Raw genomic sequence first — 26,388 nt, 5'->3', positions numbered from 1 at the left:
CTGCTCTCTCTCTCGAGCGTCTCTCCTGCTCTCTCTCTCTCTCGAGCGTCTCTCCTGCTCTCTCTGTCTCAAGCGTCTCTCCTGCTCTCTCTCTCTCGAGCGTCTCTCCTGCTCTCTCTCTCTCAAGCGTCTCTCCTGCTCTCTCTCTCTCGAGCGTCTCTCCTGCTCTCTCTCTCTCGAGCGTCTCTCCTGCTCTCTCTCTCGAGCGTCTCTCCTGCTCTCTCTCTCAAGCATCTCTCCTGCTCTCTCTCTCTCGAGCGTCTCTCCTGCTCTCTCTCTCTCGAGCGTCTCTCCTGCTCTCTCTCTCGAGCGTCTCTCCTGCTCTCTCTCGAGCGTCTCTCCTGCTCTCTCTCTCGAGCGTCTCTCCTGCTCTCTCTCGAGCTTCTCTCCTGCTCTCTCTCTCGAGCGTCTCTCTCTCTCTAGCGTCTCTCCTGCTCTCTCTCTCTCGAGCGTCTCTCCTGCTCTCTCTCTCTCGAGCGTCTCTCCTGCTCTCTCTCTCGAGCGTCTCTCCTGCTCTCTCTCTCGAGCGTCTCTCCTGCTCTCTCTCTCGAACATCTCTCCTGCTCTCTCTCTCTCGAGCGTCTCTCCTGCTCTCTCTCGAGCGTCTCTCCTGCTCTCTCTCGAGCGTCTCTCCTGCTCTCTCTCTCTGGAGCGTCTCTCCTGCTCTCTCTCTCGAGCGTCTCTCCTGCTCTCTCTCTCTCGAGCGTCTCTCCTGCTCTCTCTCTCTCGAGCATCTCTCCTGCTCTCTCTCTCGAGCGTCTCTCCTGCTCTCTCTCTCGAGCGTCTCTCCTGCTCTCTCTCTGTCGAGCATCTCTCCTGCTCTCTCTCTCTCTCGAGCGTCTCTCCTGCTCTCTCTCTCGAGCATCTCTCCTGCTCTCTCTCTCGAGCGTCTCTCCTGCTCTCTCTCTCTCGAGCGTCTCTCCTGCTCTCTCTCTCTCGAGCGTCTCTCCTGCTCTCTCTCTCTCGAGCGTCTCTCCTGCTCTCTCTCTCGAGCGTCTCTCCTGCTCTCTCTCTCGAGCGTCTCTCCTGCTCTCTCTCTCTCGAGCGTCTCTCTCTCTCTAGCGTCTCTCCTGCTCTCTCTCTCTCGAGCGTCTCTCCTGCTCTCTCTCTCGAGCGTCTCTCCTGCTCTCTCTCTCTCAAGCGTCTCTCCTGCTCTCTCTCTCTCGAGCGTCTCTCCTGCTCTCTCTCTCTCGAGCGTCTCTCCTGCTCTCTCTCGAGCGTCTCTCCTGCTCTCTCTCTCGAGCGTCTCTCCTGCTCTCTCTCTCTCAAGCATCTCTCCTGCTCTCTCTCTCGAGCTTCTCTCCTGCTCTCTCTCGAGCGTCTCTCCTGCTCTCTCTCTCGAGCGTCTCTCTTGCTCTCTCTCGAGCGTCTCTCCTGCTCTCTCTCTCAAGCGTCTCTCCTGCTCTCTCTCTCGAGCGTCTCTCCTGCTCTCTCTCTCGAGCGTCTCTCCCGCTCTCTCTCTCTCGAGCATCTCTCCTGCTCTCTCTCTCTCGAGCGTCTCTCCTGCTCTCTGTCTCTCTCTCGAGCGTCTCTCCTGCTCTCTCTCTCGAGCGTCTCTCCTGCTCTCTCTCTCTCTCGAGCGTCTCTCCTGCTTTCTCTCTCTCAAGCGTCTCTCCTGCTCTCTCTCTCTCGAGCGTCTCTCCTGCTCTCTCTCTCTCGAGCGTCTCTCCTGCTCTCTCTCTCGAGCGTCTCTCCTGCTCTCTCTCTCTCTCGAGCGTCTCTCCTGCTCTCTCTCTCTCTCGAGCGTCTCTCCTGCTCTCTCTCTCGAGCGTCTCTCCTGCTCTCTCTTTCTCTCGAGCGTCTCTCTTGCTCTCTCTCTCGAGCGTCTCTCCTGCTCTCTCTCTCTCGAGCGTCTCTCCTGCTCTCTCTCTCGAGCGTCTCTCCTGCTTTCTCTCTCTCAAGCGTCTCTCCTGCTCTCTCTCTCTCGAGCGTCTCTCCTGCTCTCTCTCTCTCGCGCGTCTCTCCTGCTCTCTCTCTCGAGCGTCTCTCCTGCTCTCTCTCTCTTAAGCGTCTCTCCTGCTCTCTCTCGAAAGCATCTCTCCTGCTCTCTCTCTCGAGCGTCTCTGCTGCTCTCTCTCCCGAGCGTCTCTCTCTCTCTAGCGTCTCTCCTGCTCTCTCTCTCTCGAGCGTCTCTCCTGCTCTCTCTCTCGAGCATCTCTCCTGCTCTCTCTCTCGAGCGTCTCTCCTGCTCTCTCTCGAGCATCTCTCCTGCTCTCTCTCTCGAGCGTCTCTCCTGCTCTCTCTCTCGAGCTTCTCTCCTGCTCTCTATCTCGAGCGTCTCTCTCTCTCTAGTGTCTCTCCTGCTCTCTCTCTCTTGAGCGTCTCTCCTGCTCTCTCTCTCGAGCGTCTCTCCTGCTCTCTCTCTCGAGCGTCTCTCCTGCTCTCTCTCTCTCGAGCATCTCTCCTGCTCTCTCTCTCTTGAGCGTCTCTCCTGCTCTCTCTCGAGCGTCTCTCCTGCTCTCTCTCGAGCGTCTCTCCTGCTCTCTCTCTCTCGAGCGTCGCTCCTGCTCTCTCTCTCTCGAGCGTCTCTCCTGCTCTCTCTCTCAAGCGTCTCTCCTGCTCTCTCTCTCTCGAGCGTCTCTCCTGCTCTCTCTCTCTCGAGCCTCTCTCCTGATCTCGAGCGTCTCTCCTGCTCTCTCTCGAGCGTCTCTCCTGCTCTCTCTCTCGAGCGTCTCTCCTGCTCTCTCTCTCTCTCGAGCGTCTCTCCTGCTCTCTCTCTCTCAAGCGTCTCTCCTGCTCTCTCTCTCTCTCAAGCGTCTCTCCTGCTCTCTCTCTCTCAAGCGTCTCTCCTGCTCTCTCTCTCGAGCGTCTCTCCTGCTCTCTCTCTCTCGAGCGTCTCTCCTGCTCTCTCTCTCGAGCATCTCTCCTGCTCTCTCTCTCGAGCGTCTCTCCTGCTCTCTCTCTCTCGAGCGTCTCTCCTGCTCTCTCTCGAGCGTCTCTCCTGCTCTCTCTCTCGAGCGTCTCTCCTGCTCTCTCTCTTGCGTCTCTCCTGCTCTCTCTCTCTCGCGCGTCTCTCCTGCTCTCTCTCTCTTAATCGTCTCTCCTGCTCTCTCTCTTGCGTCTCTCCTGCTCTCTCTCTCTCGAGCGTCTCTCCTGCTCTCTCTCTCTTAATCGTCTCTCCTGCTCTCTCTCGAAAGCATCTCTCCTGCTCTCTCTCTCGAGCGTCTCTGCTGCTCTCTCTCTCGAGCGTCTCTCCTGCTCTCTCTCTCTCGAGCATCTCTCCTGCTCTCTCTCTCTTGAGCGTCTCTCCTGCTCTCTCTCGAGCGTCTCTCCTGCTCTCTCTCGAGCGTCTCTCCTGCTCTCTCTCTCTCGAGCGTCGCTCCTGCTCTCTCTCTCTCGAGCGTCTCTCCTGCTCTCTCTCTCTCAAGCGTCTCTCCTGCTCTCTCTCTCTCGAGCGTCTCTCCTGCTCTCTCTCTCTCGAGCGTCTCTCCTGATCTCGAGCGTCTCTCCTCCTCTCTCTCGAGCGTCTCTCCTGCTCTCTCTCTCGAGCGTCTCTCCTGCTCTCTCTCTCTCTCGAGCGTCTCTCCTGCTCTCTCTCTCGAGCGTCTCTCCTGCTCTCTCTCTCGAGCGTCTCTCCTGCTCTCTCCCTCGAGCGTCTCTCCTGCTCTCTCTCTCTCGAGCGTCTCTCCTGCTCTCTCTCTCGAGTGTCTCTCCTGCTCTCTCTCTCAAGCGTCTCTCCTGCTCTCTCTCTCTCTCAAGCGTCTCTCCTGCTCTCTCTCTCTCAAGCGTCTCTCCTGCTCTCTCTCTCGAGCGTCTCTCCTGCTCTCTCTCTCTCGAGCGTCTCTCCTGCTCTCTCTCTCGAGCATCTCTCCTGCTCTCTCTCTCGAGCGTCTCTCCTGCTCTCTCTCTCTCGAGCGTCTCTCCTGCTCTCTCTCGAGCGTCTCTCCTGCTCTCTCTCTCGAGCGTCTCTCCTGCTCTCTCTCTCGCGTCTCTCCTGTTCTCTCTCTCTCGCGCGTCTCTCCTGCTCTCTCTCTCGAGCGTCTCTCCTGCTCTCTCTCTCTTAATCGTCTCTCCTGCTCTCTCTCGAAAGCATCTCTCCTGCTCTCTCTCTCGAGCGTCTCTGCTGCTCTCTCTCCCGAGCGTCTCTCTCTCTCTAGCGTCTCTCCTGCTCTCTCTCTCTCGAGCGTCTCTCCTGCTCTCTCTCTCGAGCGTCTCTCCTGCTCTCTCTCTCGAGCGTCTCTCCTGCTCTCTCTCGAGCATCTCTCCTGCTCTCTCTCTCGAGCGTCTCTCCTGCTCTCTCTCTCGAGCTTCTCTCCTGCTCTCTATCTCGAGCGTCTCTCTCTCTCTAGTGTCTCTCCTGCTCTCTCTCTCTCGAGCGTCTCTCCTGCTCTCTCTCTCTCGAGCGTCTCTCCTGCTCTCTCTCTCGAGCGTCTCTCCTGCTCTCTCTCTCTCGAGCATCTCTCCTGCTCTCTCTCTCTTGAGCGTCTCTCCTGCTCTCTCTCGAGCGTCTCTCCTGCTCTCTCTCGAGCGTCTCTCCTGCTCTCTCTCTCTCGAGCGTCGCTCCTGCTCTCTCTCTCTCGAGCGTCTCTCCTGCTCTCTCTCTCTCAAGCGTCTTTCCTGCTCTCTCTCTCTCGAGCGTCTCTCCTGCTCTCTCTCTCTCGAGCGTCTCTCCTGCTCTCTCTCTCTCGCGCGTCTCTCCTGCTCTCTCTCTCGAGCGTCTCTCCTGCTCTCTCTCGAGCGTCTCTCCTGCTCTCTCTCTCTCTCGAGCGTCGCTCCTGCTCTCTCTCTCTCGAGCGTCTCTCCTGCTCTCTCTCTCTCAAGCGTCTCTCCTGCTCTCTCTCTCTCGAGCGTCTCTCCTGCTCTCTCTCTCTCGCGCGTCTCTCCTGCTCTCTCTCTCTCAAGCGTCTCTCCTGCTCTCTCTCTCTCGAGCGTCTCTCCTGCTCTCTCTCTCTCTCGAGCGTCTCTCCTGATCTCGAGCGTCTCTCCTGCTCTCTCTCGAGCGTCTCTCCTGCTCTCTCTCTCGAGCGTCTCTCCTGCTCTCTCTCTCTCTCGAGCGTCTCTCCTGCTCTCTCTCTCGAGCGTCTCTCCTGCTCTCTCTCTCGAGCGTCTCTCCTGCTCTCTCTCTCGAGCGTCTCTCCTGCTCTCTTTCTCTCGAGCGTCTCTCCTGCTCTCTCTCTCTCTCAAGCGTCTCTCCTGCTCTCTCTCTCTCGAGCGTCTCTCCTGCTCTCTCTCTCTCAAGCGTCTCTCCTGCTCTCTCTCTCTCTCAAGCGTCTCTCCTGCTCTCTCTCTCTCAAGCATCTCTCCTGCTCTCTCTCTCGAGCGTCTCTCCTGCTCTCTCTCTCTCGAGCGACTCTCCTGCTCTCTCTCTCGAGCATCTCTCCTGCTCTCTCTCTCGAGCGTCTCTCCTGTTCTCTCTCTCTCGAGCGTCTCTCCTGCTCTCTCTCGAGCGTCTCTCCTGCTCTCTCTCTCGAGCGTCTCTCCTGCTCTTTCTCTCTCTCGCGTCTCTCCTGCTCTCTCTCTCTCGAGCGTCTCTCCTGCTCAATCTCGAGCGTCTCTCCTGCTCTCTCTCGAGCGTCTCTCCTGCTCTCTCTCTCGAGCGTCTCTCCTGCTCAATCTCGAGCGTCTCTCCTGCTTTCTCTCTCTCTAGCGTCTCTCCTGCTCTCTCTCGAGCGTCTCTCCTGATCTCGAGCGTCTTTCCTGCTCTCTCTCGAGCGTCTCTCCTGCTCTCTCTCGAGCGTCTCTCCTGCTCTCTCTCTCGAGCGTCTCTCCTGCTCAATCTCGAGCGTCTCTCCTGCTCTCTCTCGAGCGTCTCTCCTGCTCTCTCTCTCTCGAGCGTCTCTCCTGCTCTCTCTCGAGCGTCTCTCCTGCTCTCTCTCTCTCGAGCGTCTCTCCTGCTGTCTCTCTCGAGCGTCTCTCCTGCTCTCTCTCTCGAGCGTCTCTCCTGCTCTCTCTCTCTCGAGCGTCTCTCCTGCTCTCTCTCTCTCGAGCGTCTCTCCTGCTCTCTCTCTCGAGCGTCTCTCCTGATCTCGAGCGTCTCTCCTGCTCTCTCTCTCGAGCGTCTCTCCTGCTTTCTCTCGAGCGTCTCTCCTGCTCTCTCTCTCGAGCGTCTCTCCTGATCTCGAGCGTCTCTCCTGCTCTCTCTCTCGAGCGTCTCTCCTGATCTCGAGCGTCTCTCCTGCTCTCTCTCTCGAGCGTCTCTCCTGCTTTCTCTCGAGCGTCTCTCCTGCTCTCTCTCTCGAGCGTCTCTCCTGATCTCGAGCGTCTCTCCTGCTCTCTCTCTCGAGCGTCTCTCTTGCTCTCTCTCGAGCGTCTCTCCTGCTCTCTCTCTCAAGCGTCTCTCCTGCTCTCTCTCTCGAGCGTCTCTCCTGCTCTCTCTCTCGAGTGTCTCTCCCGCTCTCTCTCTCTCGAGCATCTCTCCTGCTCTCTCTCTCGAGCGTCTCTCCTGCTCTCTCTCTCTCGAGCGTCTCTCCTGCTCTCTCTCTCGAGCGTCTCTCCTGCTCTCTCTCTCTCTCGAGCGTCTCTCCTGCTTTCTCTCTCTCAAGCGTCTCTCCTGCTCTCTCTCTCTCGAGCGTCTCTTCTGCTCTCTCTCTCTCGAGCGTCTCTCCTGCTCTCTCTCTCGAGCGTCTCTCCTGCTCTCTCTCTCTCTCGAGCGTCTCTCCTGCTCTCTCTCTCTCTCGAGCGTCTCTCCTGCTCTCTCTCTCGAGCGTCTCTCCTGCTCTCTCTCTCTCTCGAGCGTCTCTCTTGCTCTCTCTCTCGAGCGTCTCTCCTGCTCTCTCTCTCTCGAGCGTCTCTCCTGCTCTCTCTCTCGAGCGTCTCTCCTGCTTTCTCTCTCTCAAGCGTCTCTCCTGCTCTCTCTCTCTCGAGCGTCTCTCCTGCTCTCTCTCTCTCGCGCGTCTCTCCTGCTCTCTCTCTCGAGCGTCTCTCCTGCTCTCTCTCTCTTAAGCGTCTCTCCTGCTCTCTCTCGAAAGCATCTCTCCTGCTCTCTCTCTCGAGCGTCTCTGCTGCTCTCTCTCCCGAGCGTCTCTCTCTCTCTAGCGTCTCTCCTGCTCTCTCTCTCTCGAGCGTCTCTCCTGCTCTCTCTCTCGAGCATCTCTCCTGCTCTCTCTCTCGAGCGTCTCTCCTGCTCTCTCTCGAGCATCTCTCCTGCTCACTCTCTCGAGCGTCTCTCCTGCTCTCTCTCTCGAGCTTCTCTCCTGCTCTCTATCTCGAGCGTCTCTCTCTCTCTAGTGTCTCTCCTGCTCTCTCTCTCTCGAGTGTCTCTCCTGCTCTCTCTCTCTCTCGAGCGTCTCTCCTGCTCTCTCTCTCGAGCGTCTCTCCTGCTCTCTCTCTCTCGAGCATCTCTCCTGCTCTCTCTCTCTTGAGCGTCTCTCCTGCTCTCTCTCGAGCGTCTCTCCTGCTCTCTCTCGAGCGTCTCTCCTGCTCTCTCTCTCTCGAGCGTCGCTCCTGCTCTCTCTCTCTTGAGCGTCTCTCCTGCTCTCTCTCTCAAGCGTCTCTCCTGCTCTCTCTCTCTCGAGCGTCTCTCCTGCTCTCTCTCTCTCGAGCGTCTCTCCTGATCTCGAGCGTCTCTCCTGCTCTCTCTCGAGCGTCTCTCCTGCTCTCTCTCTCGAGCGTCTCTCCTGCTCTCTCTCTCTCTCGAGCGTCTCTCCTGCTCTCTCTCGAGCGTCTCTCCTGCTCTCTCTCTCGAGCGTCTCTCCTGCTCTCTCTCTCTCGAGCGTCTCTCCTGCTCTCTCTCTCTCGAGCGTCTCTCCTGCTCTCTCTCTCTCAAGCGTCTCTCCTGCTCTCTCTCTCTCTCAAGCGTCTCTCCTGCTCTCTCTCTCTCAAGCGTCTCTCCTGCTCTCTCTCTCGAGCGTCTCTCCTGCTCTCTCTCTCTCGAGCGTCTCTCCTGCTCTCTCTCTCGAGCATCTCTCCTGCTCTCTCTCTCGAGCGTCTCTCCTGCTCTCTCTCTCTCGAGCGTCTCTCCTGCTCTCTCTCGAGCGTCTCTCCTGCTCTCTCTCTCGAGCGTCTCTCCTGCTCTCTCTCTTGCGTCTCTCCTGCTCTCTCTCTCTCGCGCGTCTCTCCTGCTCTCTCTCTCGAGCGTCTCTCCTGCTCTCTCTCTCTTAATCGTCTCTCCTGCTCTCTCTCGAAAGCATCTCTCCTGCTCTCTCTCTCGAGCGTCTCTGCTGCTCTCTCTCTCGAGCGTCTCTCCTGCTCTCTCTCTCTCGAGCATCTCTCCTGCTCTCTCTCTCTTGAGCGTCTCTCCTGCTCTCTCTCGAGCGTCTCTCCTGCTCTCTCTCGAGCGTCTCTCCTGCTCTCTCTCTCTCGAGCGTCGCTCCTGCTCTCTCTCTCTCGAGCGTCTCTCCTGCTCTCTCTCTCTCAAGCGTCTCTCCTGCTCTCTCTCTCTCGAGCGTCTCTCCTGCTCTCTCTCTCTCGAGCGTCTCTCCTGATCTCGAGCGTCTCTCCTCCTCTCTCTCGAGCGTCTCTCCTGCTCTCTCTCGAGCGTCTCTCCTGCTCTCTCTCTCGAGCGTCTCTCCTGCTCTCTCTCTCGAGCGTCTCTCCTGCTCTCTCTCTCGAGCGTCTCTCCTGCTCTCTCTCTCGAGCGTCTCTCCTGCTCTCTCTCTCTCGAGCGTCTCTCCTGCTCTCTCTCTCGAGTGTCTCTCCTGCTCTCTCTCTCAAGCGTCTCTCCTGCTCTCTCTCTCTCTCAAGCGTCTCTCCTGCTCTCTCTCTCTCAAGCGTCTCTCCTGCTCTCTCTCTCGAGCGTCTCTCCTGCTCTCTCTCTCTCGAGCGTCTCTCCTGCTCTCTCTCTCGAGCATCTCTCCTGCTCTCTCTCTCGAGCGTCTCTCCTGCTCTCTCTCTCTCGAGCGTCTCTCCTGCTCTCTCTCTCGAGCGTCTCTCCTGCTCTCTCTCTCACGTCTCTCCTGTTCTCTCTCTCTCGCGCGTCTCTCCTGCTCTCTCTCTCTTAATCGTCTCTCCTGCTCTCTCTCGAAAGCATCTCTCCTGCTCTCTCTCTCGAGCGTCTCTGCTGCTCTCTCTCCCGAGCGTCTCTCTCTCTCTAGCGTCTCTCCTGCTCTCTCTCTCTCGAGCGTCTCTCCTGCTCTCTCTCTCGAGCGTCTCTCCTGCTCTCTCTCTCGAGCGTCTCTCCTGCTCTCTCTCGAGCATCTCTCCTGCTCTCTCTCTCGAGCATCTCTCCTGCTCTCTCTCTCGAGCGTCTCTCCTGCTCTCTCTCTCGAGCTTCTCTCCTGCTCTCTATCTCGAGCGTCTCTCTCTCTCTAGTGTCTCTCCTGCTCTCTCTCTCTCGAGCGTCTCTCCTGCTCTCTCTCTCTCGAGCGTCTCTCCTGCTCTCTCTCGAGCGTCTCTCCTGCTCTCTCTCTCTCGAGCATCTCTCCTGCTCTCTCTCTCTTGAGCGTCTCTCCTGCTCTCTCTCGAGCGTCTCTCCTGCTCTCTCTCGAGCGTCTCTCCTGCTCTCTCTCTCTCGAGCGTCGCTCCTGCTCTCTCTCTCTCGAGCGTCTCTCCTGCTCTCTCTCTCTCAAGCGTCTTTCCTGCTCTCTCTCTCTCGAGCGTCTCTCCTGCTCTCTCTCTCTCGAGCGTCTCTCCTGCTCTCTCTCTCTCGCGCGTCTCTCCTGCTCTCTCTCTCGAGCGTCTCTCCTGCTCTCTCTCGAGCGTCTCTCCTGCTCTCTCTCTCTCTCGAGCGTCGCTCCTGCTCTCTCTCTCTCGAGCGTCTCTCCTGCTCTCTCTCTCTCAAGCGTCTCTCCTGCTCTCTCTCTCTCGAGCGTCTCTCCTGCTCTCTCTCTCTCGCGCGTCTCTCCTGCTCTCTCTCTCTCAAGCGTCTCTCCTGCTCTCTCTCTCTCTCGAGCGTCTCTCCTGATCTCGAGCGTCTCTCCTGCTCTCTCTCGAGCGTCTCTCCTGCTCTCTCTCTCGAGCGTCTCTCCTGCTCTCTCTCTCTCTCGAGCGTCTCTCCTGCTCTCTCTCTCGAGCGTCTCTCCTGCTCTCTCTCTCGAGCGTCTCTCCTGCTCTCTCTGTCGAGCGTCTCTCCTGCTCTCTTTCTCTCGAGCGTCTCTCCTGCTCTCTCTCTCTCAAGCGTCTCTCCTGCTCTCTCTCTCTCGAGCGTCTCTCCTGCTCTCTCTCTCAAGCGTCTCTCCTGCTCTCTCTCTCTCTCAAGCGTCTCTCCTGCTCTCTCTCTCTCAAGCGTCTCTCCTGCTCTCTCTCTCGAGCGTCTCTCCTGCTCTCTCTCTCTCGAGCGACTCTCCTGCTCTCTCTCTCGAGCATCTCTCCTGCTCTCTCTCTCGAGCGTCTCTCCTGTTCTCTCTCTCTCGAGCGTCTCTCCTGCTCTCTCTCGAGCGTCTCTCCTGCTCTCTCTCTCGAGCGTCTCTCCTGCTCTCTCTCTCTCGAGCGTCTCTCCTGCTCTCTCTCTCTCGAGCGTCTCTCCTGCTCAATCTCGAGCGTCTCTCCTGCTCTCTCTCGAGCGTCTCTCCTGCTCTCTCTCTCGAGCGTCTCTCCTGCTCTCTCTCTCGAGCGTCTCTCCTGCTCAATCTCGAGCGTCTCTCCTGCTCTCTCTCTCTCTAGCGTCTCTCCTGCTCTCTCTCGAGCGTCTCTCCTGATCTCGAGCGTCTCTCCTGCTCTCTCTCGAGCGTCTCTCCTGCTCTCTCTCTCTCTCGAGCGTCTCTCCTGCTCTCTCTCTCGAGCGTCTCTCCTGCTCAATCTCGAGCGTCTCTCCTGCTCTCTCTCTCTCTCGAGCGTCTCTCCTGCTCTCTCTCTCGAGCGTCTCTCCTGCTCTCTCTCGAGCGTCTCTCCTGCTCTCTCTCTCTCGAGCGTCTCTCCTGCTCTCTCTCGAGCGTCTCTCCTGCTCTCTCTCTCTCGAGCGTCTCTCCTGCTCTCTCTCTCGAGCGTCTCTCCTGCTCTCTCTCTCGAGCATCTCTCCTGCTCTCTCTCTCGAGCGTCTCTCCTGCTCTCTCTCTCGAGCGTCTCTCCTGCTCTCTCTCTTGAGCGTCTCTCCTGCTCTCTCTCTCGAGCGTCTCTCCTGCTCAATCTCGAGTGTCTCTCCTGCTCTCTCTCGAGCGTCTCTCCTGCTCTCTCTCTCGAGCGTCTCTCCTGCTCTCTCTCTCTCGAGCGTCTCTCCTGCTCTCTCTCTCTCGAGCGTCTCTCCTGCTCTCTCTCTCTCAAGCGTCTCTCCTGCTCTCTCTCTCTCTCAAGCGTCTCTCCTGCTCTCTCTCTCTCAAGCGTCTCTCCTGCTCTCTCTCTCGAGCGTCTCTCCTGCTCTCTCTCTCTCGAGCGTCTCTCCTGCTCTCTCTCTCGAGCATCTCTCCTGCTCTCTCTCTCGAGCGTCTCTCCTGCTCTCTCTCTCTCGAGCGTCTCTCCTGCTCTCTCTCGAGCGTCTCTCCTGCTCTCTCTCTCGAGCGTCTCTCCTGCTCTCTCTCTTGCGTCTCTCCTGCTCTCTCTCTCTCGCGCGTCTCTCCTGCTCTCTCTCTCGAGCGTCTCTCCTGCTCTCTCTCTCTTAATCGTCTCTCCTGCTCTCTCTCGAAAGCATCTCTCCTGCTCTCTCTCTCGAGCGTCTCTGCTGCTCTCTCTCTCGAGCGTCTCTCCTGCTCTCTCTCTCTCGAGCATCTCTCCTGCTCTCTCTCTCTTGAGCGTCTCTCCTGCTCTCTCTCGAGCGTCTCTCCTGCTCTCTCTCGAGCGTCTCTCCTGCTCTCTCTCTCTCGAGCGTCGCTCCTGCTCTCTCTCTCTCGAGCGTCTCTCCTGCTCTCTCTCTCTCAAGCGTCTCTCCTGCTCTCTCTCTCTCGAGCGTCTCTCCTGCTCTCTCTCTCTCGAGCGTCTCTCCTGATCTCGAGCGTCTCTCCTCCTCTCTCTCGAGCGTCTCTCCTGCTCTCTCTCGAGCGTCTCTCCTGCTCTCTCTCTCGAGCGTCTCTCCTGCTCTCTCTCTCGAGCGTCTCTCCTGCTCTCTCTCTCGAGCGTCTCTCCTGCTCTCTCTCTCGAGCGTCTCTCCTGCTCTCTCTCTCTCGAGCGTCTCTCCTGCTCTCTCTCTCGAGTGTCTCTCCTGCTCTCTCTCTCAAGCGTCTCTCCTGCTCTCTCTCTCTCTCAAGCGTCTCTCCTGCTCTCTCTCTCTCAAGCGTCTCTCCTGCTCTCTCTCTCGAGCGTCTCTCCTGCTCTCTCTCTCTCGAGCGTCTCTCCTGCTCTCTCTCTCGAGCATCTCTCCTGCTCTCTCTCTCGAGCGTCTCTCCTGCTCTCTCTCTCTCGAGCGTCTCTCCTGCTCTCTCTCTCGAGCGTCTCTCCTGCTCTCTCTCTCACGTCTCTCCTGTTCTCTCTCTCTCGCGCGTCTCTCCTGCTCTCTCTCTCTTAATCGTCTCTCCTGCTCTCTCTCGAAAGCATCTCTCCTGCTCTCTCTCTCGAGCGTCTCTGCTGCTCTCTCTCCCGAGCGTCTCTCTCTCTCTAGCGTCTCTCCTGCTCTCTCTCTCTCGAGCGTCTCTCCTGCTCTCTCTCTCGAGCGTCTCTCCTGCTCTCTCTCTCGAGCGTCTCTCCTGCTCTCTCTCGAGCATCTCTCCTGCTCTCTCTCTCGAGCATCTCTCCTGCTCTCTCTCTCGAGCGTCTCTCCTGCTCTCTCTCTCGAGCTTCTCTCCTGCTCTCTATCTCGAGCGTCTCTCTCTCTCTAGTGTCTCTCCTGCTCTCTCTCTCTCGAGCGTCTCTCCTGCTCTCTCTCTCTCGAGCGTCTCTCCTGCTCTCTCTCGAGCGTCTCTCCTGCTCTCTCTCTCTCGAGCATCTCTCCTGCTCTCTCTCTCTTGAGCGTCTCTCCTGCTCTCTCTCGAGCGTCTCTCCTGCTCTCTCTCGAGCGTCTCTCCTGCTCTCTCTCTCTCGAGCGTCGCTCCTGCTCTCTCTCTCTCGAGCGTCTCTCCTGCTCTCTCTCTCTCAAGCGTCTTTCCTGCTCTCTCTCTCTCGAGCGTCTCTCCTGCTCTCTCTCTCTCGAGCGTCTCTCCTGCTCTCTCTCTCTCGCGCGTCTCTCCTGCTCTCTCTCTCGAGCGTCTCTCCTGCTCTCTCTCGAGCGTCTCTCCTGCTCTCTCTCTCTCTCGAGCGTCGCTCCTGCTCTCTCTCTCTCGAGCGTCTCTCCTGCTCTCTCTCTCTCAAGCGTCTCTCCTGCTCTCTCTCTCTCGAGCGTCTCTCCTGCTCTCTCTCTCTCGCGCGTCTCTCCTGCTCTCTCTCTCTCAAGCGTCTCTCCTGCTCTCTCTCTCTCTCGAGCGTCTCTCCTGATCTCGAGCGTCTCTCCTGCTCTCTCTCGAGCGTCTCTCCTGCTCTCTCTCTCGAGCGTCTCTCCTGCTCTCTCTCTCTCTCGAGCGTCTCTCCTGCTCTCTCTCTCGAGCGTCTCTCCTGCTCTCTCTCTCGAGCGTCTCTCCTGCTCTCTCTGTCGAGCGTCTCTCCTGCTCTCTTTCTCTCGAGCGTCTCTCCTGCTCTCTCTCTCTCAAGCGTCTCTCCTGCTCTCTCTCTCTCGAGCGTCTCTCCTGCTCTCTCTCTCAAGCGTCTCTCCTGCTCTCTCTCTCTCTCAAGCGTCTCTCCTGCTCTCTCTCTCTCAAGCGTCTCTCCTGCTCTCTCTCTCGAGCGTCTCTCCTGCTCTCTCTCTCTCGAGCGACTCTCCTGCTCTCTCTCTCGAGCATCTCTCCTGCTCTCTCTCTCGAGCGTCTCTCCTGTTCTCTCTCTCTCGAGCGTCTCTCCTGCTCTCTCTCGAGCGTCTCTCCTGCTCTCTCTCTCGAGCGTCTCTCCTGCTCTCTCTCTCTCGAGCGTCTCTCCTGCTCTCTCTCTCTCGAGCGTCTCTCCTGCTCAATCTCGAGCGTCTCTCCTGCTCTCTCTCGAGCGTCTCTCCTGCTCTCTCTCTCGAGCGTCTCTCCTGCTCTCTCTCTCGAGCGTCTCTCCTGCTCAATCTCGAGCGTCTCTCCTGCTCTCTCTCTCTCTAGCGTCTCTCCTGCTCTCTCTCGAGCGTCTCTCCTGATCTCGAGCGTCTCTCCTGCTCTCTCTCGAGCGTCTCTCCTGCTCTCTCTCTCTCTCGAGCGTCTCTCCTGCTCTCTCTCTCGAGCGTCTCTCCTGCTCAATCTCGAGCGTCTCTCCTGCTCTCTCTCTCTCTCGAGCGTCTCTCCTGCTCTCTCTCTCGAGCGTCTCTCCTGCTCTCTCTCGAGCGTCTCTCCTGCTCTCTCTCTCTCGAGCGTCTCTCCTGCTCTCTCTCGAGCGTCTCTCCTGCTCTCTCTCTCTCGAGCGTCTCTCCTGCTCTCTCTCTCGAGCGTCTCTCCTGCTCTCTCTCTCGAGCATCTCTCCTGCTCTCTCTCTCGAGCGTCTCTCCTGCTCTCTCTCTCGAGCGTCTCTCCTGCTCTCTCTCTTGAGCGTCTCTCCTGCTCTCTCTCTCGAGCGTCTCTCCTGCTCAATCTCGAGTGTCTCTCCTGCTCTGCCCCGTCTCATGCTGCACATAACACATCTGCATCTCTGGCTGCTGTGGGCATAAAAGGGGACAAACTTATGGTGTGACCCCCATGCTCCCCTGACCTCAACCCCATTGAGAACCTCTGGAGCATCATCAAAAGGAGTGTCTGTGATGGCAGGAGGCAGTTCACATCTAAGCAACAGCTCTGGGAGGGTATTCTGTCCTCATGCAAAACAATTGAAGCAGAAACCATCCAAAACCTGACAAATTCAATGGATGAGAGAGTTCAGAAGCTCCTTTCGAACAAGGGGTCCTATGTGCAAATGTAACATCACCTAGAATAAAGTTTTGAGTTGAAAACTGTTTGATTTCAGTTTGTAATAACCTGCTAATGCTTATAATTTCAAAAAAGACATTTTTTTTGTTCTTTATTAAAATGAAAAGGTTGAAAACTCTGCTGTGCATAATAATTTGGAACATGCATTTTGAGTGCAGTTTGAGTTTTTTATTTTTTTAAATATACTGTTATCATAGGCAGTTTGTACAAAAACCTTTCAATTGTACTCTAATAGTTATTTGACTGGAAAATTACAATGACTGCAATTCATATAGGTAATTTGGGGAAATCTGAGAAAATATTATTTGCATAATAATTTGGAACACAGGGTAAAGCCAGGAATCTCTGATCATGTTAGGTGTTATTATGGCATTAGCCACATGATTCTTTCTGATGAGAGTTTACAGCTGTTAACATCTTAACAATTTTCTCCTTTTTTAGTTTACTATGCACTCAGATCTTGGGAAAATAGTCCAGAATTTACTAGAAGAGTTTTGGAAAAGCCCTCCAACCCTGGCCCCAACCTCTGGCTCTTTCCCCTAGTAAGTAATTATATTGGCCTGAGATCTCAGATCCTTCCATTGTTATGGTGGAATATCATCTAAGTTTAAAGGGTTATTCCAATATTCTTAAAGTGGTGAAATTGCAAAATTCTTGTAAAATCAAGCAATTTAGTAATTTACTTGTTATTAAAAATCCTTTCCATTCTCAACAATGGAAGTATATTTAATTTTATTATTTTCTGCTTCTGCGGTGGCAAAATACAAGTCCTTCCCAGTAGAGCTTGTAAGCACTGCCCGAAGCTGGCTGGATGGCTGGAGCGCACTGCCGGCTTCAGTGCCGCTGCTTCCCAGATGCTGCAAAGGCAATATGATCTCTGCTTGCAGCACCAGAGAGCGCATAGTTCGGACAAGCCGCACAACACATGCCGCTGCACCAAGCTGTCAATCAAGCAGGAGCGCACTGCTCCCCATAAATCGGGAAGCGAGGAGGCTGGGGAGCGGTGCACTTCTACTTGATAAGATGGCACATCCGCTTTTAGCACTTATTTCTGGTCATCTGAACGATTGTTTACCCTCACATTGCGGCTGAATTTGTGGTTCCATGTAGCAAATGACAGTAAGTTCTAATTTTGACTGCAGGTTTCTTTGTAGAGTTGTACCTTAACTTGTACCTGAACATTTCTTTTTCTCTCCTTTAGACTTTTAACATTATCAAAATTCAGACTTTACAAATTATGGGTCCCCTCCTTTCCATATTGCTTGATGGGAATACCCACTGTACACCAATGATGAGAGTTTTGTACCGAGTGGTTGGGGTCTAAGGGCTAGCGTTTCTCCTTGTGGAGAATGCCAAGCCAAGCCTGGCATGTCAGAGTGAGGAGACGTATAAGCCGTGCATGCTCCTCTGGGCAATTAAATATGCAAATTGTCTCTTCAGAGAGGAAGAGGATTAGAACTTTAGCGCCACCTTTTGGAAGTAATCCTAAAAGTCAATATCGACCCTTTAACGAGCCTTGCCATATGACTTAGGATAAAAGCCAAACCAGATTCTCAATTTGCAGACACGGTGTGTCGGGGAAACTCTGCATGATGCCGCTGCACATGAGACTATGTTCACACGTCAGTAATCATCCATTAGAACGTTCTAACATGATTACTGGATGTGTGAACATAGTCCGTATCCAGCAGCAATCTGATAACAGAACAGTTGTGCAGGCCCAACTTTTTTTTATGTGGCAAAAAAAAAAACTTATTTCCATTTGATCCATTTTGTAACATTGAACCCTATGGAAAACTGATTTGTTAATTAGCCATCCATTTTTTTTTCATTTTGCAAAAGGTTAATTGTTCTATTTACTGGATCAGTTTCAAAAGGAAGAAAACAGATGGCTAAGAAACGGATCTGTTTTCCATAGACGTCAGTGTTAAGAAAATGGACCGAGTTGAAATTAGTTTCTTTTCAGGTGGACAAAAAAGTTGTGTCAATTTTTTTTTTTTGTGTGTGAATGGATCGCTGCTGGATCCATCCTACCTGATGATTACTGGACATGTGAACATAGGCCAACGCTATGGGAGCTGTGGAAATGGCGGTGTGTTCACAATCATTTACACTTCAGAGACCAAAGAAGTCTTCAGTTGTAGTGACAAGTTGGAGTCACAGTGATGTCAATTTATCTCCATCACTCAACAGAAATCTGTGGCGGTGAATAGAAGAGACTTGGAGCACAAAGCTGGTGCGATGGGGCGGTCATGTTCAAGACTGCTTAAGCTGTAGCGTTATTGGCAGCACATCATCGCCCTGTGTGATCAGATCGTGTGCTGCTGAGATTCTATCATATTAACCATCATTCTGTGCGGACAGAAGTGCGGCTCGCCTGTCTAAACACCTCCAGAAGTGACTGCCTATGGATATGATGCTGCTGATGGGCAGAATGGGTATAATGACTAAACCCAGCATTACAGTGTGCTATATACCATCCAGACGGCTCCTCTTACTTCTCTTGTACATTTTCTGTCCGTGGATGTGCTGTATGTTGCTGCTGCCGGTAAGCAGGGTCCGGACAGTTCTCTCCCATTGTGCACCTTGCATGGCGGCTACACTAGCAGTAGAGGAGAGGTGATAATCTGGCAGCCCATGTGGAGTACGGGCTACATTGTGTCCTCATGAAGCCTGTCAGTAACCTTATCTGCAGATTAACATCTCTGGTATACTAATAGGATTGCAGGGTAACTGTGTGTTAATACGTGTGTATCTGTCCGTACACAGTATGTTCAGAGCTGCAGAATTACAGCACATAATAGGCTGATCTATCTGCTGGCATGTTGGCGACACAGCATCTACCTACAGATATTGTATGTCCTATTTCATTACGATGGTGCTTGGGAGAATACTAATCTAATGAGGGAAACCCTTTCTTGTCTTTCCGCCTGTACAGCAATCCCGCAGGGAGGCCTCCGTACCCTCTTTCTGGCTTTTCTTTGTTTCCACTGTGGCACCCCAGGGGTCTGGTTTCCACAGTAATAGCAATATTATGTCTGAGAGCAGGTGGGAGGTCTCTTGGTCAGGAATCCTATGCATGCCACACCTCCTGCCCAGTCCTGGGAGGGGAAGAACTTCCCCTATATAAAACTGGGGCTGAGGCAGGGTTAGGGAGTTAAGAAGGAGAGTTAAGAAGAGGAGCAGCTATAGGAAAGAGAGATCAGGAGCTCTGGGGAAGTCGTGCTAAAAGGAATCAGGGGCTGGCAGCTGTAGAGCTCGCCCTGATTGAAGAGTTACCACCGGACCCGGAGTCCGAGGCTGTGGGGACTAATCCTTACCCAGCAGCAGAAACCGACCGGCAGGGGATTTCAGGTCCTCTGGCCAAGAAACCCGAAGGCACGGTCACACGCGTGGGACCAGCACCGCCGTCGTGGAGCGGAAGCCACTAGAAGGCCCCGAGTCACCGGCCATACGGGTGAGCACCACACGGTACACTCAGGGACGTGGGCTACTTTTACCCGCCTCTAGCAAGGTAGCCAGAAGAGTACAATTAGTTGGGGAGGCCTACAACTCCGCCTGGCCAGGGGAGATCCCATCTGCTCAAGGACTGACCAGGCCCCAATCGCTAGCCAGTACTCCGGGAGGGTCTATTTATGTCACCAGTAAAGACCCTGAACTACACCGCATCGTCTCTGAGTGGTTCCTGCTACCCCCATCATCCACGTCGGCTGCCCTGAGGCCATACCCCTCCCGTTGGGGATTATACCATCCACGCTGCACAATCCTTCCACCGGCCTCAGCGGTCTGCCCTGCAGCGGCAGCTCCATAGCTGCATTCAACGGGTGGCGTAGTCGTCCAACATCTACTGCTAATACTCAGCCACACAGTTTGACTCCCTGGGCACGGACCGGGTCACCGCCACGAGACTACTACCCCCAACAGGCCCGGCTCCGGGTAGTCCCCGCGTGCGCAACGCTACACCAAGTAGGCCCAGGGGCGCGTCAACTTTGGCGTAGTCGGCAGGATTTCGTGCCCGCAACCACCGGGTACTGCGTGCCTGAAAGAGACTGTTCAAACTTACCAGTGGTGAAGATTCCCGCCATCCGGCGCCATCTTCTGCCTTCTTCCCGCCATCCGCGAAGTTTTCCCGCCATCCGGCGCCATCTTCTGCCTTCTTCCCGCCATCCGTGGAGTTTTCCCGCCGTTGGACGCCATCTTGAAGACGCCGCGCGGGAAGAAGAGGGGCGTGGACTCCGAAAGCGCGCGAGAACTGAAGCCCCGCCTCACGTCCGGACGTTGCGTAAGGTCCTGGAAGGAGCCCAGCAGACGCCGACGTCACAGGAGCGCGACGGAAGGTCCTCAACCCTGACGATCCACTGCGGAGCCGCGGCCTACGGAAGAGGATCATCGCAAGGTAGGCCACGGTCCACTAGGGGGGAAGAAAGATGTCGGATACGGAGGAGAGCTTCACTGCCTCAACCCCCGCCAGCGCCACCGCTGCTGCAGTCATGCCTTTCACCATGCCCTATATCCCGGGAGCAGCCTGGCTACCCCAGTACTCGGGGGAGTCACATACCCTGAATGACTTTAAAGAAAAGCTGGATAGCCTCTTCCAGGTGTACCCCCTCACGGAAGAGCAAAAAGTGAGCATCCTGGTGGCCCAACTAACCGGGGCAGCCCAAAGGGAGGTAAAGTCCTGGCCACCTGGGAGGAGGACTGTCGCAGGGATACTAACCCGGCTGAGGGACACCTTTGATACCCGCACCTCAGCCGAGATTAAGCTTAGATTCTACGGGTGCAAGCAGCGAGCACATGAGAGTATAAGGGACTATGCACTAAACCTACAAGAGGCCCTGAGAGCCATTAAGCAGACCGACCCTGACAGCGTGGGAAACGAGGACAGGCTGTTGACCGAGCAATTTATAGAGGGACTATATTGCAATGTCCACCGAACCCAGTTGCGGGCCATAGCCTTACAGGATCCTCATCTGGACTTTGCACAGTTCAAGGACAGAGCCATCCGGGTGCTCCGAGAACCGACACCGGGTGGCGTTGTGACCCACAGGCGCCCAGCTATCACTTACCACCAGGAGGCGGCGCCCTTGTCGGCAGGGCCTGTGGGGGCTGATGCGCAGGCTTTGAACAATGACCCGGCTCCGGACCTGCACCATCAGGTCCAAGAGCTAGCTAAAAGCGTTGCTGCGCTAACCCGAACTGTGCAGTCTTTACAGGTTTCCACTCCAGGGAAGATCCAGCTGGCATCCGGACCGGAGGACATCCCGTGGCGTCGACCAAGGAGGACCCCACCGGCCAGAGGAAGACCCAGCGACCGGTACAACGAGGACGGACAACCCATCTGCCGCCGCTGCAATCAACCCGGACATATGGCAAGGTACTGTCCTTTAAACTGGCACAACCTGGGGTAGAGGGCCAACCCCCAGGAAAAAGATCACCAGGCCCATCGAACTGGCGCGACAAATATGTGGGAGGACGTCCAGTCTTGCCTGTGGTACTGGATGGCATCCCTATGAGTGCCCTACTGGACACCGGGTCACAGGTCACCACCATCCCGTACGTGCTCTTCAAGCAGTACTGGAATGACTCGGATATAACCCGCTATCCAGACGACGACTTGAGTATCATCGCCAGTAATGGTCAGCCCGTGCCACAGATCGGATTTAAAGAAATGACCATTAAAATCGGTAGAGTCGAACTGGCAGCACAGGGACTGATCATTGTAGACATTGACAAGCGCGAGAGTCACCCAAAGATAACTCTAGGAACTAATGTGATTGAAAATTGTCTTGCAGAGGTGATTTTCATTTTACAGCAGGTTGCCAAGAACGCCAGCTCCGGCCAGCAGCGAGTGCTCCAGAAAGAGATCCGGGCACTGATGCGACGGCAACAGGTGGAACTCTCCGGTGGTGAGATTGGTAGCGTAAGAATGTGTGACCCTTTCCCTATTGCCATGCCCCCGAAAAGTGAAATGATGATTTGGTGCCGGGCAGCTATTGGTCTGAGAGGTAGAGATTACCAGGCCATGGTAGAACCAGTCTACTCAGACAGTAGGCCCACCATTTTGACAGCACGGGGGGTAGTTGATGTACGCCATGGGAGGGTGCCCGTTCGTATAATAAATATCGGGAAAAGGGAAGTATACCTGCCCCGGTATGCTACGCTAGCCAAATTATATACTATCAACCAAAATTCTATACAGTCTGTGGAACCCTTGCCTCCATCTCACCCGGAGGAAGGTAACGGCTCTACGAAAATAATGGAGGATTGGTGTCAGCAACTACATTTGGGTACTGACTCCACTCCCTCCCACCAGAAACAGGGAGTCTACCGGGTGGTTCGAGAGTACGAGAGAGTGTTTAGTAAACACCCGTTAGACTTCGGGCGAGTCAAGGGGGTAGAACACCACATCCCCACGGGAGACCATCCTCCCATAAAAGAGAGGTATCGACCCGTACCCCCTGCACACTACCAACACGCCAAGGGGATGCTTAGAGACATGAAGGAGGTTGGGGTAATCAGGGATAGCTGTAGCCCCTGGGCAGCTCCACTGGTCTTGGTCAAAAAGAAAGACAACACCATGAGAATGTGTGTAGATTACCGGAAAATTAACCGTATCACACACAAAGATGCGTACCCGTTACCAAGGATAGAGGAGTCTTTGGCTGCTTTAAAATCTGCTAACTTCTTCTCCACCTTGGATCTCACTAGCGGGTACTGGCAGGTTCCTGTAGCAGAGGCGGACCGGGAGAAGACCGCATTCACCACCCCGATGGGACTTAGCGAGTTTACCTGCATGCCGTTCGGACTCTGCAACGCACCAGGAACCTTCCAGCGATTGATGGAATGCTGTCTGGGACACCGAAACTTTGAGACGGTCCTGTTATACCTGGACGATGTCATCGTCTATTCCAAGACCTACGAGGACCACCTGAAACACCTGGCGGAAGTGTTCGAAGCTCTGGCAAGTTACGGCCTAAAGGTGAAACCCTCCAAGTGTCACCTCCTGAAGCCAAAGGTGCAGTACGTGGGACACGTGGTGAGTGCTGACGGAGTGGCTCCCGACCCTGATAAGATCACCGCAATTAAGGAATGGCCAAGCCCCTCCAGCGTAAAGGAAGTGAGGCAGTTCCTCGGGTTGGTAGGCTACTACCGAAGGTTCATTCCCGGTTTCACCAAAAAGGCAGCTCCTATGCAGGACCTCCTGATAGGCCAGTCCAGGAAGGCCAAGAACCAGAAGCCACCCTTCAGATGGGAGAAGCTGGAAGAAGAGTCCTTCCGCCAGCTGAAGATGGCCCTCACGGGGGATGAAATCCTGGCATACCCTGATTATAGCCAGCCCTTTATCCTCTACATCGATGCCAGTAACATCGGGCTAGGAGCCATACTGTCCCAGATCCAGCAGGGGAAGGAACGGGTAATTGCTTACGCCAGCCGAAAACTGCGACCCACCGAAAGAAACCCTGAGAATTACAGCTCATTTAAGCTAGAGTTCCTGGCAGTGGTGTGGGCAGTCACCGAACGCTTTAAGCACTACCTCGCTGCTTCCCGGTTCACCGTGTACACGGATAACAACCCGTTGACACACCTGGACACTGCAAGACTCGGTGCCCTAGAGCAGAGATGGATGGCCCGCTTGTCCAACTATGAGTTTACAATCAAATACCGGGCAGGACGCTCCAATACCAACGCGGACTCCCTGTCCAGGATGCCGAACCTACCGGACGTAGGGGAAGATTCAGAGGAACTGGAAGAAGTTGAACTCCCCGCGTTCCACCATCATGGGACTATCCAGTAATCCCACCGTGTAAGGAGTAAGCAATCCGCTACGTTCAACCCATTACCTCATTACAACTGGGCGGAGACGCAAGACAGTGACCCTGCCGTCCGACTGGTAAAGGAGATGCTGACTCGGCCAGATGCACGCCTTGACCCAGACGCTCCGGAGGAAGCCAAGCAACTGTGGGCTGAGAAGAGTCGACTGTTCCTTTACAAGGGGAAGTTGTGCCGCAGAATGGTTAACTCCCGGACGCATGAACTAATCTGGCAAGTAGTGGTGCCAAGAAGAGACGCAGCTATGGTGATGGAGGCATACCACGACGGAGCTGGGCACTTCGGATGGAAGAAGCTGGAGTTCCTGCTGCGCGGGCGGTTCCATTGGGTGGGCATGAGAGGAACCATCGAGAGGTGGTGCAGAGACTGTGGCCCATGCAACCTAAGAAGGAGGGACCGTGCCAGCCAGAAGACTCCCCTGCAGTCCATCATCACCAGACAGCCGTTGGAACTGGTAGCCTTGGATCATGTAAAACTGACCCCAAGCAGAAGTGGCTACGTCTACGCGTTAACCATCGTGGATCACTACTCCCGGTTCTTGGTTGTCGTCCCCGTCAAGGACTTAACGGCTCAAACAGCAGCTAGAGCCTTCCAGCAGCACTTCTGCCGTCCGCACGGATACCCGGAGCAGGTGCTGACGGACCAGGGGCCTGCCTCTGAAGCGGAAGTCTTCCAGGAGTTCTGCACCCTGTATGGCTGCCGGAAGATAAGAACAACACCCTATCACCCGCAAACTAATGGACTTTGTGAGAAAATGAACCAGGTGGTGATAGATCTTCTGAAAACATTGCCCCTGGAAGAACGTAGTCTGTGGCCTGAAAAGCTGCCCGACCTGGTGGACCTATACAACCACATCCCTGTAGGTTCCACCAACTGTACCCCGGCTTACCTAATGAGGGCAAGACCTGGTAAGCTTCCTGTTGATCTGGAGATGGGAGTCCTGACACCCGAGGACACTTCACCAGAAGCAGACTGGGACACAGAGAGGCAGCAGCAGTACCGGAAAGTACAGGAGAGCGTGGAGCGAAGTCTCTGTCAAGCTAGGGAAAGACAAGAGAAAACTTACCACCAGTATGCTCCCGCTGTTCCCCTGGTGCCCGGAGAGCAGGTCTTGAAGAGGAAAAGACGGCTCCACAAGTTGGACGACCAGTGGGAGAAGGACCCGTACACCGTACTGCCCTCAAGCCACGACAACCCAAAGACCTGTACAATCAGTAAAGACGGAGGGAAAACCACAGCCATTGTATCCTGGGATCACCTGAAGAAGTGTCCCGAACAGCTACGGAACCCTGAAGAGGAACAAGAAGACCCTCGACCCATAGAGGAAAGGGAAGATATGATTAGTACTGTGCTCGGAGACTTCCCTCGGTCTTGGACTCAAGTCAATGGTGCTGTTGTGGTACCCGTCCTCACGTTCCTCCAACCCGCATCCCAAGTGCCTACGGAGACACAGGTAGAGCTGGAAGAACAGCCGGTCCAGGAGGCAGAAGACCCCACACAAGCAGACCCGGAGAATCAACCCTCTGCTTATAGTGAGCCTGCCATACCCCTAGTGAGCCAAAGAGTCCGTAGACGGCTGCCCAGTTTACCCTTGACAGCTCCTATACCCTGTAGCTCAGGACCAGTCAGCCAGCTCCGTAGGTCCACTAGGGTCACTAGAGGCCAGTTGCCCATACGGTGGAGGATCTAAATGTTCAAGCTATTTTATTAATGTTTACCTGTTTGTTGTTGCTTGTGTATAATTATGTGTTTCTAGTTATTTGTAGGAGTCTTTGGTGGATTTACCGGGGATCCTTTGTACATATGTTGGAGCGTAACCCGGAATGGACTAAAAGACTGATAAGGACTCGGGGCAGGACAGACCCCTACCTGGTTACGTCTCCCTGTTTTGGTGAAATGGACACCTTTGTTTTCTTCAAAGACTGCACCCGGTTGCGGACACGCCGTGACCACCTTATGTGTTGTCTCTACCAGAACGTTATTGTTTATACCTTGTTATGTTTACAAAAGTATGTTTAGTCCCGGAGTACTAAATTTCACTAGGGGGGAATGTGGCACCCCAGGGGTCTGGTTTCCACAGTAATAGTGACGCGCCCCTGGGCCTGTGTCGCGCTGCGCTGCGCATGCGGGAGCTTACCCGGAGCCGGATCTGTGGAGGGTTGTAGTCTCGTGGCGGTGACCCGGTCCGTGCCCAGGGAGTCAAACTAGACGGCAGTCCATTAGTAGTAAATGGTTGATGACTACGCCACCCGTTGAGTGCAGCCAGGGGGCTGCTGCTGCAGGGCAGACCGCTGAGGCCGATGGTGGGATTGTGCAGCGTGATAGTATAACCCCCAACGGGAGGGGTATGGCCTCAGGGCAGCCGACGTGGATGATGGGGGTAGCAGGAACCACTCAGAGACGGTACGGTGTAGTTCAGGGTCTTTACTGGTAACAACAAAAGACCCTCCCGGAGTACTTGCTAGCGGATGGGGCCTGGTCAGTCCTTGAGCAGATGGGATCTCCCCTGGCCAGGCGTAGTTGTAGGCCTCCCAAACTGACTGTACTCTTCTGGCTACCTTGCTAGGAGCTGATGTAAGTAGCCCACGTCCCTGAGTGTACCGTGTGGTGCTCACCCGTATGGCCGGTGACTCGGGGCCTTCTAATGGCTTCCGCTCCACGATGGCGGTGCTGGTCCCACGCGTGTGACCGTGCCTTCGGGCTTCTGGGCCAGAGGACCTGAAATCCCCTGCCTGACGGATTCTGCTGCTGGGCAGGAATTAGTCCCCACAGCCTCGGACTCCGGGTCCGGTAAAAAGTCTTCTTAGTCAGGGCGAACTCTGCAGCTGCCAGCCCCTGACTCCTTGTAACTGCTGTTTCTTCCTATGCTGTCTCTACTTCTTCTCTTCTTCTACTCACTCACCCTGCCTCAGCCCCAGGTTTATATAGGGGAAGTTCTTCCCCTCCCAAGACTGGGCAGGAGGTGTGGCATGCACAGGATCCCTGACTAAAGGACCTCCCACCTGCTCTCAGACATAACATTACGTTACTGTGGCAACCAGACCCCTGGGGTGTCACAATAGCAATATTATGTCTGAGAGCAGGTGGGAGGTCTCTTGGTCAGGAATCCTATGCATGCCACACCTCCTGCCCAGTCCTGGGAGGGGAAGAACTTCCCCTATATAAAACTGGGGCTGAGGCAGGGTTAGGGAGTTAAGAAGGAGAGTTAAGAAGAGGAGCAGCTATAGGAAAGAGAGATCAGGAGCTCTGGGGAAGTCGTGCTAAAAGGAATCAGGGGCTGGCAGCTGTAGAGCTCGCCCTGATTGAAAGTTACCACCGGACCCGGAGTCCGAGGCTGTGGGGACTAATCCTTACCCAGCAGCAGAAACCGACCGGCAGGGGATTTCAGGTCCTCTGGCCAAGAAACCCGAAGGCACGGTCACACGCGTGGGACCAGCACCGCCGTCGTGGAACGGAAGCCACTAGAAGGCCCCGAGTCACCGGCCATACGGGTGAGCACCACACGGTACACTCAGGGACGTGGGCTACTTTTACCCGCCTCTAGCAAGGTAGCCAGAAGAGTACAATTAGTTGGGGAGGCCTACAACTCCGCCTGGCCAGGGGAGATCCCATCTGCTCAAGGACTGACCAGGCCCCAATCGCTAGCCAGTACTCCGGGAGGGTCTATTTATGTCACCAGTAAAGACCCTGAACTACACCGCATCGTCTCTGAGTGGTTCCTGCTACCCCCATCATCCACGTCGGCTGCCCTGAGGCCATACCCCTCCTGTTGGGGGTTATACCATCCACGCTGCACAATCCTTCCACCGGCCTCAGCGGTCTGCCCTGCAGCGGCAGCTCCATAGCTGCATTCAACGGGTGGCGTAGTCGTCCAACATCTACTGCTAATACTCAGCCACACAGTTTGACTCCC

General features: G+C 55.3%; 1 pseudogene; it reads left to right on the top strand.

Moving 5' to 3' along the window:
- Positions 1-26,388, top strand: part of LOC141176197 (vacuolar protein sorting-associated protein 37A-like) — a 192,048-nt pseudogene that overhangs the window by 143,616 nt on the left and 22,044 nt on the right.

Source organism: Phyllobates terribilis, unplaced genomic scaffold, assembly GCF_046119375.1.
Source record: "Phyllobates terribilis strain yellow unplaced genomic scaffold, ASM4611937v1 Scaffold_17__1_contigs__length_24005725, whole genome shotgun sequence".
In the NCBI taxonomy this organism is placed as follows: domain Eukaryota; kingdom Metazoa; phylum Chordata; class Amphibia; order Anura; family Dendrobatidae; genus Phyllobates; species Phyllobates terribilis.
The sequence above is the reverse complement of the archived record's forward strand: the minus strand, read 5'-3'. Positions and strand labels throughout refer to the sequence as shown.